Source organism: Myodes glareolus, chromosome 6 (assembly GCF_982192425.1).
Source record: "Myodes glareolus chromosome 6, mMyoGla1.1, whole genome shotgun sequence".
NCBI classification, from domain to species: Eukaryota; Metazoa; Chordata; class Mammalia; order Rodentia; family Cricetidae; genus Myodes; species Myodes glareolus.
In genome coordinates this window covers 102,587,556-102,601,834 of record NC_142031.1, presented here as the reverse complement: position 1 = coordinate 102,601,834, position 14,279 = coordinate 102,587,556, and the positions used below count along the sequence as shown (strand labels likewise).

General features: G+C 42.3%; 1 long non-coding RNA gene across 1 annotated transcript in view; it reads left to right on the top strand.

Moving 5' to 3' along the window:
- The window catches only part of LOC125402032 (uncharacterized), a 44,859-nt gene extending 40,092 nt beyond the window's left edge, over positions 1-4,767 (top strand). Inside the window, exons 3-4 of the long non-coding RNA XR_015738175.1 lie at positions 1,978-3,987; positions 4,670-4,767. This is a non-coding gene — a long non-coding RNA (uncharacterized LOC125402032). The remainder of the gene's footprint in view (positions 1-1,977; positions 3,988-4,669) is intronic.
- The last annotated feature ends 9,512 nt before the right edge of the window (positions 4,768-14,279 follow it).

The following is a 14,279-nucleotide window of genomic DNA, read 5'->3' as shown; positions in this document are numbered from 1 at the left end:
GATGGTCTGGTCATGGATGGAACCTAGGTGGTCTTAGTTTGTGGTCTTTCTTGGAACCAGGTAAATTACTGAGACTCAAATGAGTTTGGGGCTCTCTGAACATGGCAATGGTGTTGGACACATGGAGAGTCAGAGTTTGAGCTAGAATAAGAATAAAGGCTCTTTGCTTTTGCATACAAGACTTGGTCTCCTAGTCAGTTTTTGGGGAACTCCATGATCTAGGCATAACAATTTTATGTTCTTTAAAGCTAATGAATTTTTGAAAATGGTCCTCTGAAAGCAGATTTCTATAATTCATGAATATTCATCATTGTAGGAATTTAGTAGAATCACTGTCTGAGGTAGATATTAAAACAAACAACTGCTTTTTAGAAGTACTTTGACTTTGAAGAATCCTTGTGGAAAGCAGCTATTGTTTTGCAGAAGGGACTTGTGTGTTACTGTGTATTGCACACGGTACATAATAATGGACTAGAGTCATGAAGGCTTGTGATGCTCTTCTTCAGTAAGACATGTAAATTAAGATTAGGGACATTTGTATGAGGGAATACTTTGTGTAATTTTCAATAAATATGCCTTTGTAAGGCTGTTTGGGGTTCAGTCCATCTGAAGAGGCTGGACCTTCCTATAGAGGGAAGTTTTTGTCCCACCTGGTCCAGCAGTCATTCAATCCCAAAGAAACATACAGAGGCTTATATTAATTATAAACTGTAAGGCCCATTAGCTCAGGCTTATTATTAACTAGCTCTTACAACTCAAATTTACCCATAATTCTTGTCTGTATTTAGTCACATGGCTTAGTACTTTCTTTCAGTGAGGCATTCTCATCTTGCTTTCTCTGTATCTGGCAGACTGACTTTTTGTCTTTCCCCTTCCCAGTATTCTCCTAGTCTGTATTTCCTGCCTGGCTATTGGCATTTTATTAAACTAACGTGAGTGTCAAAATCTTAACAGTGTACAAGAGCATTATACTGTAGTGCTTTCTAGCTGCTGCATAGGCCTTAAAAGTTCATCTTGAAGTGATCTCTTTCTTCAACCAATCTATGTGGCATGGGTTTTGGGTTAGTTTCTATGTTTTTTTTTTTTGACAGGGTCTTACTATATAGCCATTGACTGGCCTATGTAGGCCAGGCTAGCTTTGAACTCAGAGGTTCACTTACCTCTTGAGTGCTGCAATTAAAGTGTGTGTTATGATGCCTAATAATACATTTGCTGTTCTTTGTTTGTTTGGAGACAGGGTTTCTCTGTGTAGCCCTTGCTGTCCTAGAATTCACTCTGTAGACTAGTCTGACCTCAAACTCAGAGATCTGCCTGCCTCTGCCTCCTGAGTGCTAGGATTATGCACCTCCACCCGCCTTGTAATAAGTTTTAAAATCACATTCTAGATACAGTTATATTTGGTATACATATAATTTCCACTCCCCAGCTTACTTTTCCTTTCTGAATGGGATCTTGATAAGTATGTTACTAATTTTAAAATAGCTACAGTAGAATTTATCATTCTTTTCCTTTAAGTTAATACCCCTCCTCTTGAGAGGTCCTTCCTTGGTCACTTTTTAATAAACATGCCTATTGTGTGATATTTTGTTTTTGTTCTGACAAATAAAGATTGCTTGGAGTCAGAAACCATAGAGGTTTGGAGGACAGAGAGGAAACAGGAAGTGATAAGGCGGGGCAGAGAGAGGAACTGAAGAGGTAGGAATCAACTGGCGGCTGTTCTTCTGCTTCTCTGATCTTTCAAGTTTTTACCCCCCAATATCTGACTCCTGTTTTTTATTGATAAAGTTAATTAGATTTATGCTTCATCTGGCACCTAGCTTTGGGGGCATAAATTTACAAAATAGCCACTTGCCAGTGACTTTGCAGCCACCAGCACTGGCAGGAGCTGCACACCCCAGAGTCACTGCCCTACTTCCAGCTGGCTTTTCCCTTTCTTCCCCAAGTCCTCTGAGCAAGTTTGGGTTTTTTCTGTTGCAGCCTCTCTACAACAGTCTCTCCAGCTACCACCCAAACTCCACAGGCCCCAAACTCCAGAGACACCTGGGCTCCAAACACCATCAGACTGAGCCACCCTAGATGGACCAGCTCTGCCTTCAGGCAACTCCAGCCACGTGTTTCTTCTCCATGATCCCAGCCCCCCCACCCCATTGTGGACTCCCCCTGGAGCTCCTCCTCAGGCTGCTGCCCCACTAGGTAGCTGCCTTGACACCCTCGCAGCTTCTACTGTTGTTGCAACCACCACACATTCTTAGTTCATAGCAACACACTAGCCCATGCAGCTGTGCGCTGCTTGTGTTCTCTACCCAGATGTGCTAAGCAGCAGCAGCCAGTCTCATGCTCTATTGTCATTGTCAACAGATTTGGTGGGACAATGGGAAATTCTGAAAAGGAGAGAATTAGTTTAAAAAAAAAAGAGAGTTTTTTCCTGTGTTAAAAAATGGAAAAAACTATTATGAAGAAGGGAGTTAAGACTCTGTATGATTACATAATGGATGGTTTAAAATGGAATAGTTAAATGAGAGGATAATTAACTTAGATGAATTTATGTAATGTCAATTATAAACATTATCAGTTTGATAATTCTTGTTTTATCCCTAAAAAAGTTGGTTGAAATGAGTCTCAAGTTGGTTGATGTGAGTGACAAGACATAGGCCTTAGAAAAAGTTACTAGAGAAAATAATGTCATTTTGACTGATAAGTTATAAGCCTTAAGAGATATTCAGATGAAAGACAGAGGAATTTAAAGGAGAATCGACTTCAGCATTACATTATAAAATTAGAGAGGAACAGCCCAAGGTTACCAAACAATCAAAATTAATTTGTCCAGTCACCGTACATGAATCATTGCCACATGGCAGGTGTCCCCAAGTCTGTGTTAATGCTGACTGTATTCCAATGGAAATGTTAGATTTGAGGAGATTTAAGGAAGGCATAGTCTCATGGTATGCATTCACCTTTTGTAAAGCAGATGTTAAATTCATGGTCAACTAGAACAGATTTGTCTCGCAAGACTGGAAAGACTTGGTTACAGCAGTATTGGAGCCTGGGCCTCAATTGCAGTGGAGGACCTGGAGGAAAGATGAGGCTAGGACCACTGAATAATAAAGTAGGGCTAGAGATATGGAAACCTCCCAAGACCAACTTCTTGGAGGGGGTGATTATGCTGATGTACAAAGATAGTCTCTGTATGATGACCACACCTTGACTCTATGCCATGCAACAGTTTTGAATGCTTGGGACAGAAATAGAAAGAGAACTGAGTCATTTACTAAAGTTATACAGGGCCTGAAAGAAACTATCACTGATTTTTTTTTTAAACAAAGATTGACTTAAGAAATAGAATGATACCAAATTCAGAGGCTAGGCAAATAACAATTGAATCTGTGGCTTTTAAAAATTCTAATTCACAGTGCAAAAGGATAATTAGTCCTTTAAAGGCAAGATCAGCACCCATAGAGGAATGGATCCAAGATACAATCAGTATTGAATCTCATGCCTATGATGATGCTTGGATAAGAGAGGTGTTTCCAGAGGCTTGAAGAGACAAAAAAATGTCAGGTGTTTTAATTGTGGCAAACAAGGTCACCTAAAAGGGAACTGTAGGCAGGGCTTTCATAGTTTTTTGTAGGAATAACCCAAACAGAAGGCCCCTCCCTTCTGGAGTATGCAGAAGGTGTGGCAAAGGTCAACATTGGACCAATGAATGCAGATCAACAAGAGGCAGACAGGGTAACCCTTTGCCATAGGGAAACACCTTGGGAAGGCCTCCCATAGACTCCCGTGTAAAGGAAACTGCTGCAGTAAGGTTTATAGCTAGTAACTACCTGCCTACTGGGGTGTGGCCTTATAAACTATAGACCCAGATGCGGAAGCGTTGTCTGTCTGACTGTCTCTCTCTCTCTCTCATCCCCCTGGTGCCCACTTGGCTAGATCAGATTGTTTGGGATCCCATCTCCATCCGCCATTCAAGCAAAGAATCCTGGTTTTGTAAGTTTTCCCCCTAAATAAATAAGTCTATCTCTCAATTTTGAGCCAGTGTGAGATTTCTTTTAAGCGCCTGATTTCTCCACCTATCAGGAAACACCTTGGGAGGGCCTGTCACAGGCCCCAGTGTCAGATCTGGTTCTATCATTCTGTCACAGTGGGGGAAACTGCCCCCCAGAGCAATTAAAGGGCCTCATGCCTATTGTAAAAAACCATCCTGCTCTGGATGATAGAATAGTTTTAGAAGATAAAACAAAAATTTCAGGAGAAACCAGAATAAGTAAGAACTCTTGATCAGAAGAGGAGATAGTTCGTCAACCATTCAATCTAAACTAATTTAAACAACTAATGAATGTTTCTTATTGTCATGATATTAATGGTTGTATAGAGTACTAATTATAGAAAAAGGCTTCATTTAGTTTCCTGTACATGACTTCAGGCTTGAGTCTCTATCAGGTAAGTAGGAATTAAGTTTTGGTACTTTGCATGAACTTAACAAATTGTGGTCCTTTAACGATTTCACCTGCATTGTGGTAAAGCACTAAGCAGACAAACACCACCCAAAGATCAGCTTTGGACTACAAACTTCTTAGGACAATTTCAAGGTGGCTAGCTGAGATGGTTCAGCCTCACAGACTACTCTAGCCAGGACTTGAGATAAGCCCTGTACTTTCCTATTCCACAGAGACTGGACAACAAATGGTACAACTATCTCTCTCAGGACTGGACAATCACCCCAATTTTTTTAGGATCCCTAAAGATGTCATCACCCCCAGACAATAGTAAGTAATTTTAAGAATATGACATCCACATTCCCAAGAGGTGGGGTGGGCAGTTTTTGGTCATTCAGTGGGTTATGGATATTTGTCATTGTTTAGGGGGATTGGTTACAAGTTGTTATTGGTAATGGTCAAGAAAAAAAGCTGAACAAAGGAGATTAGATTCAAGGATCTTATTCTGAAAAGAAAAAAGAGAGATAGGAGTGATAGGATAAAAGGGTAGATTATTAAATCTACTTTTAAACTAAAATTTTAATCCTTTCAACTAGTTGTTCAATATTAGTCCGTAAAAATCGTATCTTTCTTAATGATAAAATATTGAAAAGAAAACTGAAACCTAGTAACAAGTAAATTAATATATTCCCATAGTCATATAAACCTTGCATGACATAATCCATTGTATTAATAAAGAAAACAGTAAAATTGGCGTTGGAAACAAAAACTGCCATATTACCTCTTGTCTAGTTGGTGGCGCTGTTGCCAAGTTGCGACTAGAACCACTGCAAAGGTGACTTAAACAGGTCCTGTTTCAGTGTCTGCCTTAGTATTTGTTAAAAACTAGGAAATATAAGTTGCTCAAGAAAGAAAGTTTAATTAAATCAATTCCATACACGGAACCAGAAACCCAGAATCCAGGGGTAGAAAAGAGCAACCCGGAAGCCGCGTATGCCTCCACGTGACCGAGTCGTTCTGATTCACGCCACTAAAGCGCCTCACTTACAAGGGAAATTTGAAAACAACTCAGAAAAGAGCAAACCAGGCAGGCAGAGACTGTCCCGAGCCTGTGGAGCTTGGGAGGCGTGGGGTTTAACTGAACTGCTGGCTCCACACACAGGGCACAGGCCGCAGCTGAGGGAGGTCTCGTGACTAGCCGAGCTGGTAGCAAGCAGTTGAGTGGGGGGGAAGGGGGGGTTCTACAACCAAACGTGGGGCGCCAGATGAAGGCGTAAGTCACAGACAATCCCACACCAGTTTGGAATTATGATTAATATAATGGTTATTTATTCAAAGGGGAAAAAACTTACAGATTACCGTCCCAGACAACAGCCCCTCCGCGCGAACAGGAAAGGAGTCCAGGGGCCGGAAACGGAGCCGGAAGACAAAGAGAAAGTGGAGGACAGCCGCTGCTTTTTTTAAAGGGAGAGACCACGCCCCAATGGGCTGGTAACTCAGCGGCGATTGGCTGAAGGAACTCCCACAGCAGTGAAGATTAGATAGTTATAGTTTTCCTTGTTAACAAATTCAGAAAAGAGACTCACAACAGAGGTGTAAAGTGTATAAGGTTGGGAGGCATAAAAAGATGGTTTTAGGTTGGTAATACAAGTTAGGATAGAAAGTGAATTAGGTACAACACTTTGAACTCACCAAGATAGGATAGATAATGGAAGATTTTCTCTGAATTTGTCAAATGCAAATGGACTAGACATCATTAATATTATTATTACCTGTATATATTTATATGTAGTTATTATACATATTGTATATAGTCTTACTATGTTAACTAAAACCTTCATTTTTTATTTAGACAAAAGGGGGAAAGTGTATGATATTTTGTTTGTGTTCTAACAAATAAAGCTTGCTTGGAGTCAGAGGGCAGAGGTAGCCACTAGTTAACCTTATTGAGGTTCAACCTAAAGATCAGAAAAGCAAAGCAGTCAAGTCACTAGAGAGCTCTCACTTTTAAGAGATCCTTAGGCTAAAAGAGAATGAATTCTTGTTTCATATTGCCTTATATTCTTCTCTAGTACTGGGATTAAAGGCGTGTGACTCCCTAGTACTGGGATTAAAGGTGTGAGCCACCACCACCTGGATCTGTTTCTGCATTGATCTTGTGTAGCCCAGGGTGACCTTGAACTCACAGAGATCCACCTCCCTCTGTCCCAAATCCTGGGATTAAAGGTGTGTGACACCACTGTCTGGTCTCTAGTGATTTGGTTTTACCTTCTGGTCTTCAGGCAAATTTTATTTATAAAACATAAATAAAATATCTAAAATATCACTATAGAGGTCTGGAGGACTATACAGAGAGGAAACAGGAAGTGATGAGGTGGGGCAGAGAGAGGGTCTCAGCTTTTTTGGATGGAGGAACTGAAGAGGTAGGATGCAACTGACGGTTGCTCCTCTGATCTTTCAGGTTTATACCCATTCCCCCTATATCTGACTCCTTTTTTTTAAATGTGCATTGGTGTTTTGTGATAGGTGTCCTGTCCCATTGAACCAGGGCTGCAGACAGTTGTGAACCACCATGTGGAATTGAACCCAGGTCATCTGGAAGAGCAGTCAGTGCTTTCAACCACTCAGCCATCTCCCCAGCCCGCTGACTCCTAATTTTTATTGATAAAATTAATTAGATTTATGTTCCACGTGCCAACCTTTTTACTGTGTATGTGTGTCCAGTTCAGGGCTCCACATTTTCCTCACTACTTTAAAGTACAGGTCTAAGATCCAGTGAGGTAGGTCCCTGGATAAAGGCAAGCCTGACCATGTGAGTTAAATCCCCGGGACCCATGTGGGGTAAGGAGAAAACCAGCTCTCACAAGCTATCCTCTTATCTTCACATCTGCTCTGGGGTACACGTGAGACACATGCAACAAACCCCAACCCCCGCCGCCCCGCCACCACAGTCAAGAAAAATAAAATCCAAGTGTAACTGTCGAACAGAAGCTAGTGGTCTGACCAGCGTCCATTCTCCTCCTTTTCCCGAATTACAAAACAAACTTGGTGAGGGAAGGTTTTAAAGAAAACGCAAATGCTAAAATCATAGGTTGTTTAGCCAAACATACCCCACTCTTGATCCACTGAATCAGAATTCCTGTAACGGACCTCGGATGTGCAGAAATTCTAAAAGCCTCCCACGCCTACAAGGATGCATTGTGCTTAAGATTGAAAAGCAAAGGAGAAAAAGAAAAAAAAACCAAACAAACAAAAACAAAACACAAGGTCTTAGAAGGCTGTAGATATAAGGAGATGTTACTGTTTGGAAAACACATTCTAGAACAGGGGCCAAGGAGACTACAGAGCAAGAAAAACATGTTGGGTTTGGCCAGAGTCTCCAGCCAAGTAGTGAACTAAGAACACCGTCCCACAACGGTGGGGATTCAGGGTGTATGGCATGGGGGATGAGGAGTAGGGAGAAATGGACAATATCAAGCATCTAAGTAGATGGTAATAAAAATAATTTTGCTTAATTAAAAAAAACCCTGCTTTTTGGTTTTGAAGAATTGTAAAAATTCAGATTTTTGACTTTAATTTTTGAAGTTGAAGGGGAGGGCAGAGACCCTCTGTCTGAAGTCCCTCCAACAGTTACACTTTCTTCCTGTGTATAATAGCTCACAAACAATGCGCTCCACATTCCAAAAAGCTAGAAGTGTTTATCAAAGTATTCACCATAAAGACAGGCTGAGAAATAAGTATGTTCAGTCTGGTTGAAATATTACTTAGAGCATTAAATATGTCAAACAGTACATGTGTACTATCATGATTTTGTACATAAGTTAAAAATAAATTTAAGAAATTAGTTTACATTTCAGTGAATGTTCTTCCTTACTGTAGGCTCAAGACTCCCCTCAGATTTTACTGATTGTCACAGTTGAGACAGGAGGACAGGTGTCAGCTGTGAGGGAGTGTTCTCTTACTAATAAAGATATTTAATGGCATTCCAAAGGAAATGATAAATAACAAAAAGGGCCTAACTTGTTATGTTAGACCCTGGGATCAAATTTAAATGAATAGGATAATGGAAAAACAGCTGGTGGGGAGGGGGCAGGAGACTGGGAGAGGGGAGGAAGTGGGGAGAGGATTAACCAAGATTCAGAATGTATGAAAAAGCCATAAAGAATCAACTGCTTTGTAAACTAATTAAAAAAAAAAACAAAACCAAAACCCAAAAACCAATACAGCTGTTGACACCACTGTCGGTCGCCCACCAGAACTAGAGAGAAACACCATATTGCTAAGGGCACACAAGCTCTGCCTGTGCAATGCAGCTAAGATGGCAGCTTCCTCCCTGCTAGCTGGCTTTCATTGTGCCAAGAGAAAATTCGGGTAACTGCGTGTTATGATATGGTGGCGCGAGAGGGCTCTTGGCTGGTGAGAGGTAGACATGCCATGCAGACCACCAAGCAGATCTTGCTCACTCGGAAAGTTTTATTGGGGGAAGGAAGCCAAGGGAGAGAAGGGGAATGCAGAGTGGCCTTGTGGAAGGTGGTGGGGGAGGGAGGGAGGGGAGAGCTTGGCTTTTAGAGGTGGGTTTAGCGAGTATGCGCACAGACTATGTACTGAGTAGTAACAGAACAGGCATAAGACCCTGGGTTGGCCAAAGCACTGCCTGAGTGCGTCCAGCCAGGTGAGCATAATGCCTGAATCCTAACATTCCCACCTTTTGCTTTTTATGAAAAGGTGAGGAAATGAAAGGAGACCACCCTGGTATGTTGCTTCAATAAGTCATTAGCCTCATCCAGTTCCTCAGTGGGTCTGGTTTGCTCTGCTTCCATTGGATCTGGAAAATCCTGTCTGTACAGTTCGCTCGCTGTTTGTCAGGGTCTGCCTTCATCAGAGCGTTAAAGAAGTTTTTCTTCTTCCATGTCAGGTGCAGCATCTGTAGCTCAAATCGAATTCTAGCCACCACATTACAGGGCGGGGGGGGGGGGGGGGGGGGGCGGGGGGGAGTGAATCATTTGATCAGGAAACATCTCTTCCAGTCTTTCTTGTTTGTTTTTCTCCAACATTCTCTCCTCGGCCTCCTCATCTGCTAGACCATCACGCAGAGACTCTCCTAGCGTCATGGTTTTACATTCCTCTTCCTCCTCGCCACTCTCATCCTGAGACTCCTCTTCCGTAAAAGCTTCATGTCCTCTGTCATTCTGTTCCTCACCTTCCCCACGCTTTCATCGCCTTCATCCAAAATCCATTCAGCTTGGTGACTGGATGTTTCCTCGCCCATTGTATATCATAACATTGGGGAAGAAAAACTCTTTTTTTTTTTTTTAAAGAAAATTGTTTTTATTGAGCTATATATTATTCTTTGATCCCTTCCCTTCTTCTCCCCTCCCCTTCTACCCTCTCCGATGACCCCCAGGCTCCCAATTTAGTCAGGAGATCTTGTCTTTTTCTACTTCCCAAGTACATTAGAACCACGTGTGCCACTCTTAGGGTCTTCTCTGTTGTCTAGGTTCTCTGAGGTTGTGAATTGTAGGCTGGTTTTTCTTTGCTTTATGTCTAAAAGCCACTTATGAGTGAGTACATATTATATTTGTCTTTCTGGGTCTGGGTTACCTCACTCAATATGATGTTTTCTAGATCTATCCACTTCAAGATGTCATTTTTTTTTTGCTGTGTAGTACTCCATTGTGTAAATGTACCACATTTTCCTTTTTCATTCTTCAGTTGAGGGGCATTTAGGTTGTTTCCAGGTTCTGGCTATGACAAACAAAGCTGCTATGAACATAGTTGAGCACATGTCCTTGTGGCACGATTGAGCATCCTTTGGATATATACCCAAAAGTGGTATTACTGGGTCTTGAGGAAGGTTGTTTCCTAATTTCCTGAGAAATCTCCACACTGATTTCCAAAGCAGCTGTACCAGCTTGCACTCCCACCAGCAAGGCAGAAGTGTTCCCTTTCCCCCACATCCTCTCCAGCATAAGTTGTCATCAGTGATTTTGATCTTGGCCATTCTTACAGGCATAAGACGGAATCTCAGAGTTGTTTTGATTTGCATTTCTCTGATGGCTAAGGATGTTGAGCATTTCCTTAAGTGTCTTTCAACCATTTTAGATTCCTCTGTTGAGAGTTCTCTGTTTAGGTCTGTACTCATTTTTTTTTTTTTAAATTGAATTATTTGTTTGGGGGAGAAAAATCGTAAACAGTCTTACCTAGCTGTAGAGCCTGCATGCTACAACTTTCCAGGCACAATGTGCCCGATATTATAATAGTGGTGTGGCTGTTTGCTTGTATTTTGGAAGGATTTCATGCCTGGTATAAAACTGATCAATAGATCCAGGCTGGGGACATTAGCCCTTAGCAGGGCAGCGTAGTTATCACAGTTGATTTGCTAAATGGACCTGTTGTCCCCATCTGTCTGCCTTTTAATATTTACATTTATGTCCTAGGACAGTGCTATGGTGTCCTTGGTGAGAGAAACTTATTCTTGCAGTGGGCGAAAGTGACTTCCGAGACTCATAACTGATCAAAATGCTGGGAGTCTGTGTCTGCTGAGTAATAAATAGCCCTAAACAAGACTCTGTCACTTCTAAGGCTCAGAGAACATCAAAACATGGGAAGAATATAAGCCAGTCTTCTGGATTCCACAAAGCCATTGTATTCACGAACTCCCGTCATCAATACCCTGCAAAAGACCTGCGCGCAAAATTAGGTCTGTAAACATTCCAACACGGGGAGGGGAGGGGCTTATCTGACCCATCCCTCCTTGAAGAGCTATTTGTAGTTTACGGCCAAAGAGAAATGTTTTCTTCTGTGGAGTACCCACTGGTAAATCGCCTGTACTCTATGCTCATTCAAGCAACCCTAGTTAAACTCGGTGGGATACACATCAAAGCCAAGGGACCCTAGTTAAGAAGAAGGCCTTCATTGAGGGAGGGGAGGGACAAGAGAAAACAATGAGATCAAACACATTATTTACATCTATGGGATTGTCAGGAAAAATCCCCCAAAGAAATGTTCTTGCAGAATGAGTTGATTCTTTGTCTTAGTTTTTACAAGGCAAGTAAGTATATCACCTCAAACCTTAGCTGTGTGATTTTTTTTTAATGTCAACCTCAAATAAAAAAAAAATTGAGAAGACGTCATTTCGGGACTGTTTGGGTTGGAAGTAACAAGATGTGCAGTTAAAGGTGGTTCGGCCCCACCCATAATGTGCCATTTAAGATGTCTAGAAGCCTGGTGGGGGTGGCTGGCTCGTCTAATTGATTTCCTGTTGTGGCCACAAGATGGCGATAGCGCTCAAAATATCGCTTCAGGGAGCAAGGCGAAGGAAAGAAAGCCAGCAAAGGGGCTTTCTCTTCGTTTTAAGTCTCCCTAAGTAGAAAGAAAAATGGAGGTTCTTTGCAGAAATTCCTGGGCAACTTCATCGCACGTCCCTTTTTAGGGACAGAGAGAAAACGAAGCGCCCTGGTTTACTTGAGAGCGTGCCGCTGAGCTCTCGGTTTACACTTCCGGAGCAAATAGGACTTTTATTTACATATTTAGCGTTTTTGTTTATTGTTGTTTTAATCAAGAAAGATGTGGGAAAGAGCTATTGGATAGGCTACGGATAGTGCCTGCCAGAGGGGATCAGGAGAAATCGCATACGCCAGATTCCCCGCCTCATGTCAACGTGTGAGCCAAGGCCGATTCAGAAATGTTTTTTTTTTCTTTGATAATTACTTATTCTCTACAGTGACTTAGAAAAATGATTGAACTAAATTTCCTGCCTCCAGAGACTTGATGACTATAGAGATTAACAATCAAACTATATTTAAAAGTCACTCCTCACCCAAACTTCTTACTCTAGTTGTACGAATCACCTCCAATTTACATATTATCGAAGAGAGCCTTACATGGAGAATAAATCCTTTGCAAGCTAACATTCCATCTAGAACTGACAGTCGCTGGTTTCCAGCCTGTCTTTTATGTCTGACATGCTTTTAGAAGACTAATCATATTCCCAGTGACTCTCAGGATAAAATTTTCTTCTCAAAGCTCTTCTTATGGAGCTTTTTTTTAAAGTTCTGAAGAATAAAGCAATTATTCTTTCTTTTTGAAATTACATGTCAAGTCCAGAAACGTCGACTTCTTTAAAATATTAACATAGAGTGATTGGGATAATTCTCTCTTGTATCCTTCGGTGGCCCTTGCTTGCCTTGGCAAACCCTCACTCCTACTAGATTCCCATCGCACACCGATTATCCCAAGCTCCAGCTGCCCACGGACAGCTGTTCTCACTGCCCTCCACGAAGCCTCCACTTCCGTGGGAACCCTTGCTTCCCTGGTGTGGGCTGCGATGCTGGGGCTTCACTGCTGGCTTGGGCACAGAGCGTCTGATGTCTGATGGGAGCGATGCATCTGACTGCTGAAGGGTTTGGAGCTGGTGACGAGTACTGGGTGGAATCTTGCACCAGACGCTCTATGTTCTGCTAGATTTTTTTTTTTTCCCAGAGGGGATGTGAGCCAGGTTGGTGATCGCTGCTGTAATATTGATAGTTTGAGTGGGAACCAGTCTTTGACCAAAGCTGAGAGGTGGGAGGCAAGAGAGGAAGCCCTGGGCTTTTGTTTGTTACACAACCCAGAAAACTCATGTTTTGCTTAAGCCTCTGTTTGGGTCATGTACTTGCTTGCATGTGACCCAAAGAGTTCTAACATATACAAGAAAATTCTCAGACCCTGAATATCTCAACAGCTAATATGGAAGACATGTAGGGAGCAAATGCATTTATAACTAATGTCCAGGAATTTTAGTGCCCCTCACTAAATAACAATGGCCACTCGTCATCAAAGACCTTAAGTCGGCTCTCTCAGCGGCAGATGTCTAATGCAACCCAGTCTTTGCCATGGCGATGTGCACGGGGGCAGTTTCTTCAAGACTGGGCTTGCAAACTTGGTTCCTTTTCGAATTGTTTCTCAACACCATGGAATCAGAGGATGTTGGCCACATCCAGCAAGACTGATAAATTATTGGTCTACACAAACCTCTCATTCTGAAGTGATCTGAGAGTGTGATTCTCAAGTTTCTCTGGCCAGTTCTTTGCTCAAACAGCACCCTTGTGGGAAACAGACGCAGCAAACTGACCAGCTGCTGTGACCGCACTCCCTGTGCCTGGCTGAGGGCCATTTGAGTCTTGCAGAGCATTGTGGAGAAATTTTTCTCAGCAGAGAGGTTCCCAAGTCAATCCTGCCAGCTTTCCCTTTGGCCACCCCCACCCCACCCCCTTGGAGCTGAGGACTGAACCCAGGACTTTTTGCTTGCTGATCAAACACTCTACCACTGAGCTAGGTCTCCAACCACTCCCTTCAATGGCTTTTGTCACTCTCTACCTTAGGTGCTCCAACCTTGTCAAACTGTAAGAAACCTTTAGTGACGATAAAGCAGGTAGCTAACCAGTTTATCCACCTGGAGCAAGCCCCAGAAGCCGCCCAGTTTGTTTGTTATTTCGTGTGTTCTATGCATGTGTGCTTTGCCTGTGTGCAATGCTTTGGCAGTTAGAAGAGGTATCATATTCCTGGAACTGGAGTTATGGGAGCTGGGAATTGAACCTGGGTCCTTTAGGAGAGTGGCCAGTGCACTCAGCTGCTGAACCATTCTCCAGTCTCGATTCCAGTTTATTTTTTTAGACACAATGGCAAACATATGACAATTTTTGTCTCTGCCACTGAAGGACACATTGACTGTGCTCCTGATTAAATTATCTCTACAAGCAACAATAGTGATATTTATTTGTGATCTGACAAATAAGGCTTGCCTGAAAATTAGAGTGCCGAGTTAAGCCACTACTTAACCATAGAGGCAGTGGTGGCACACAC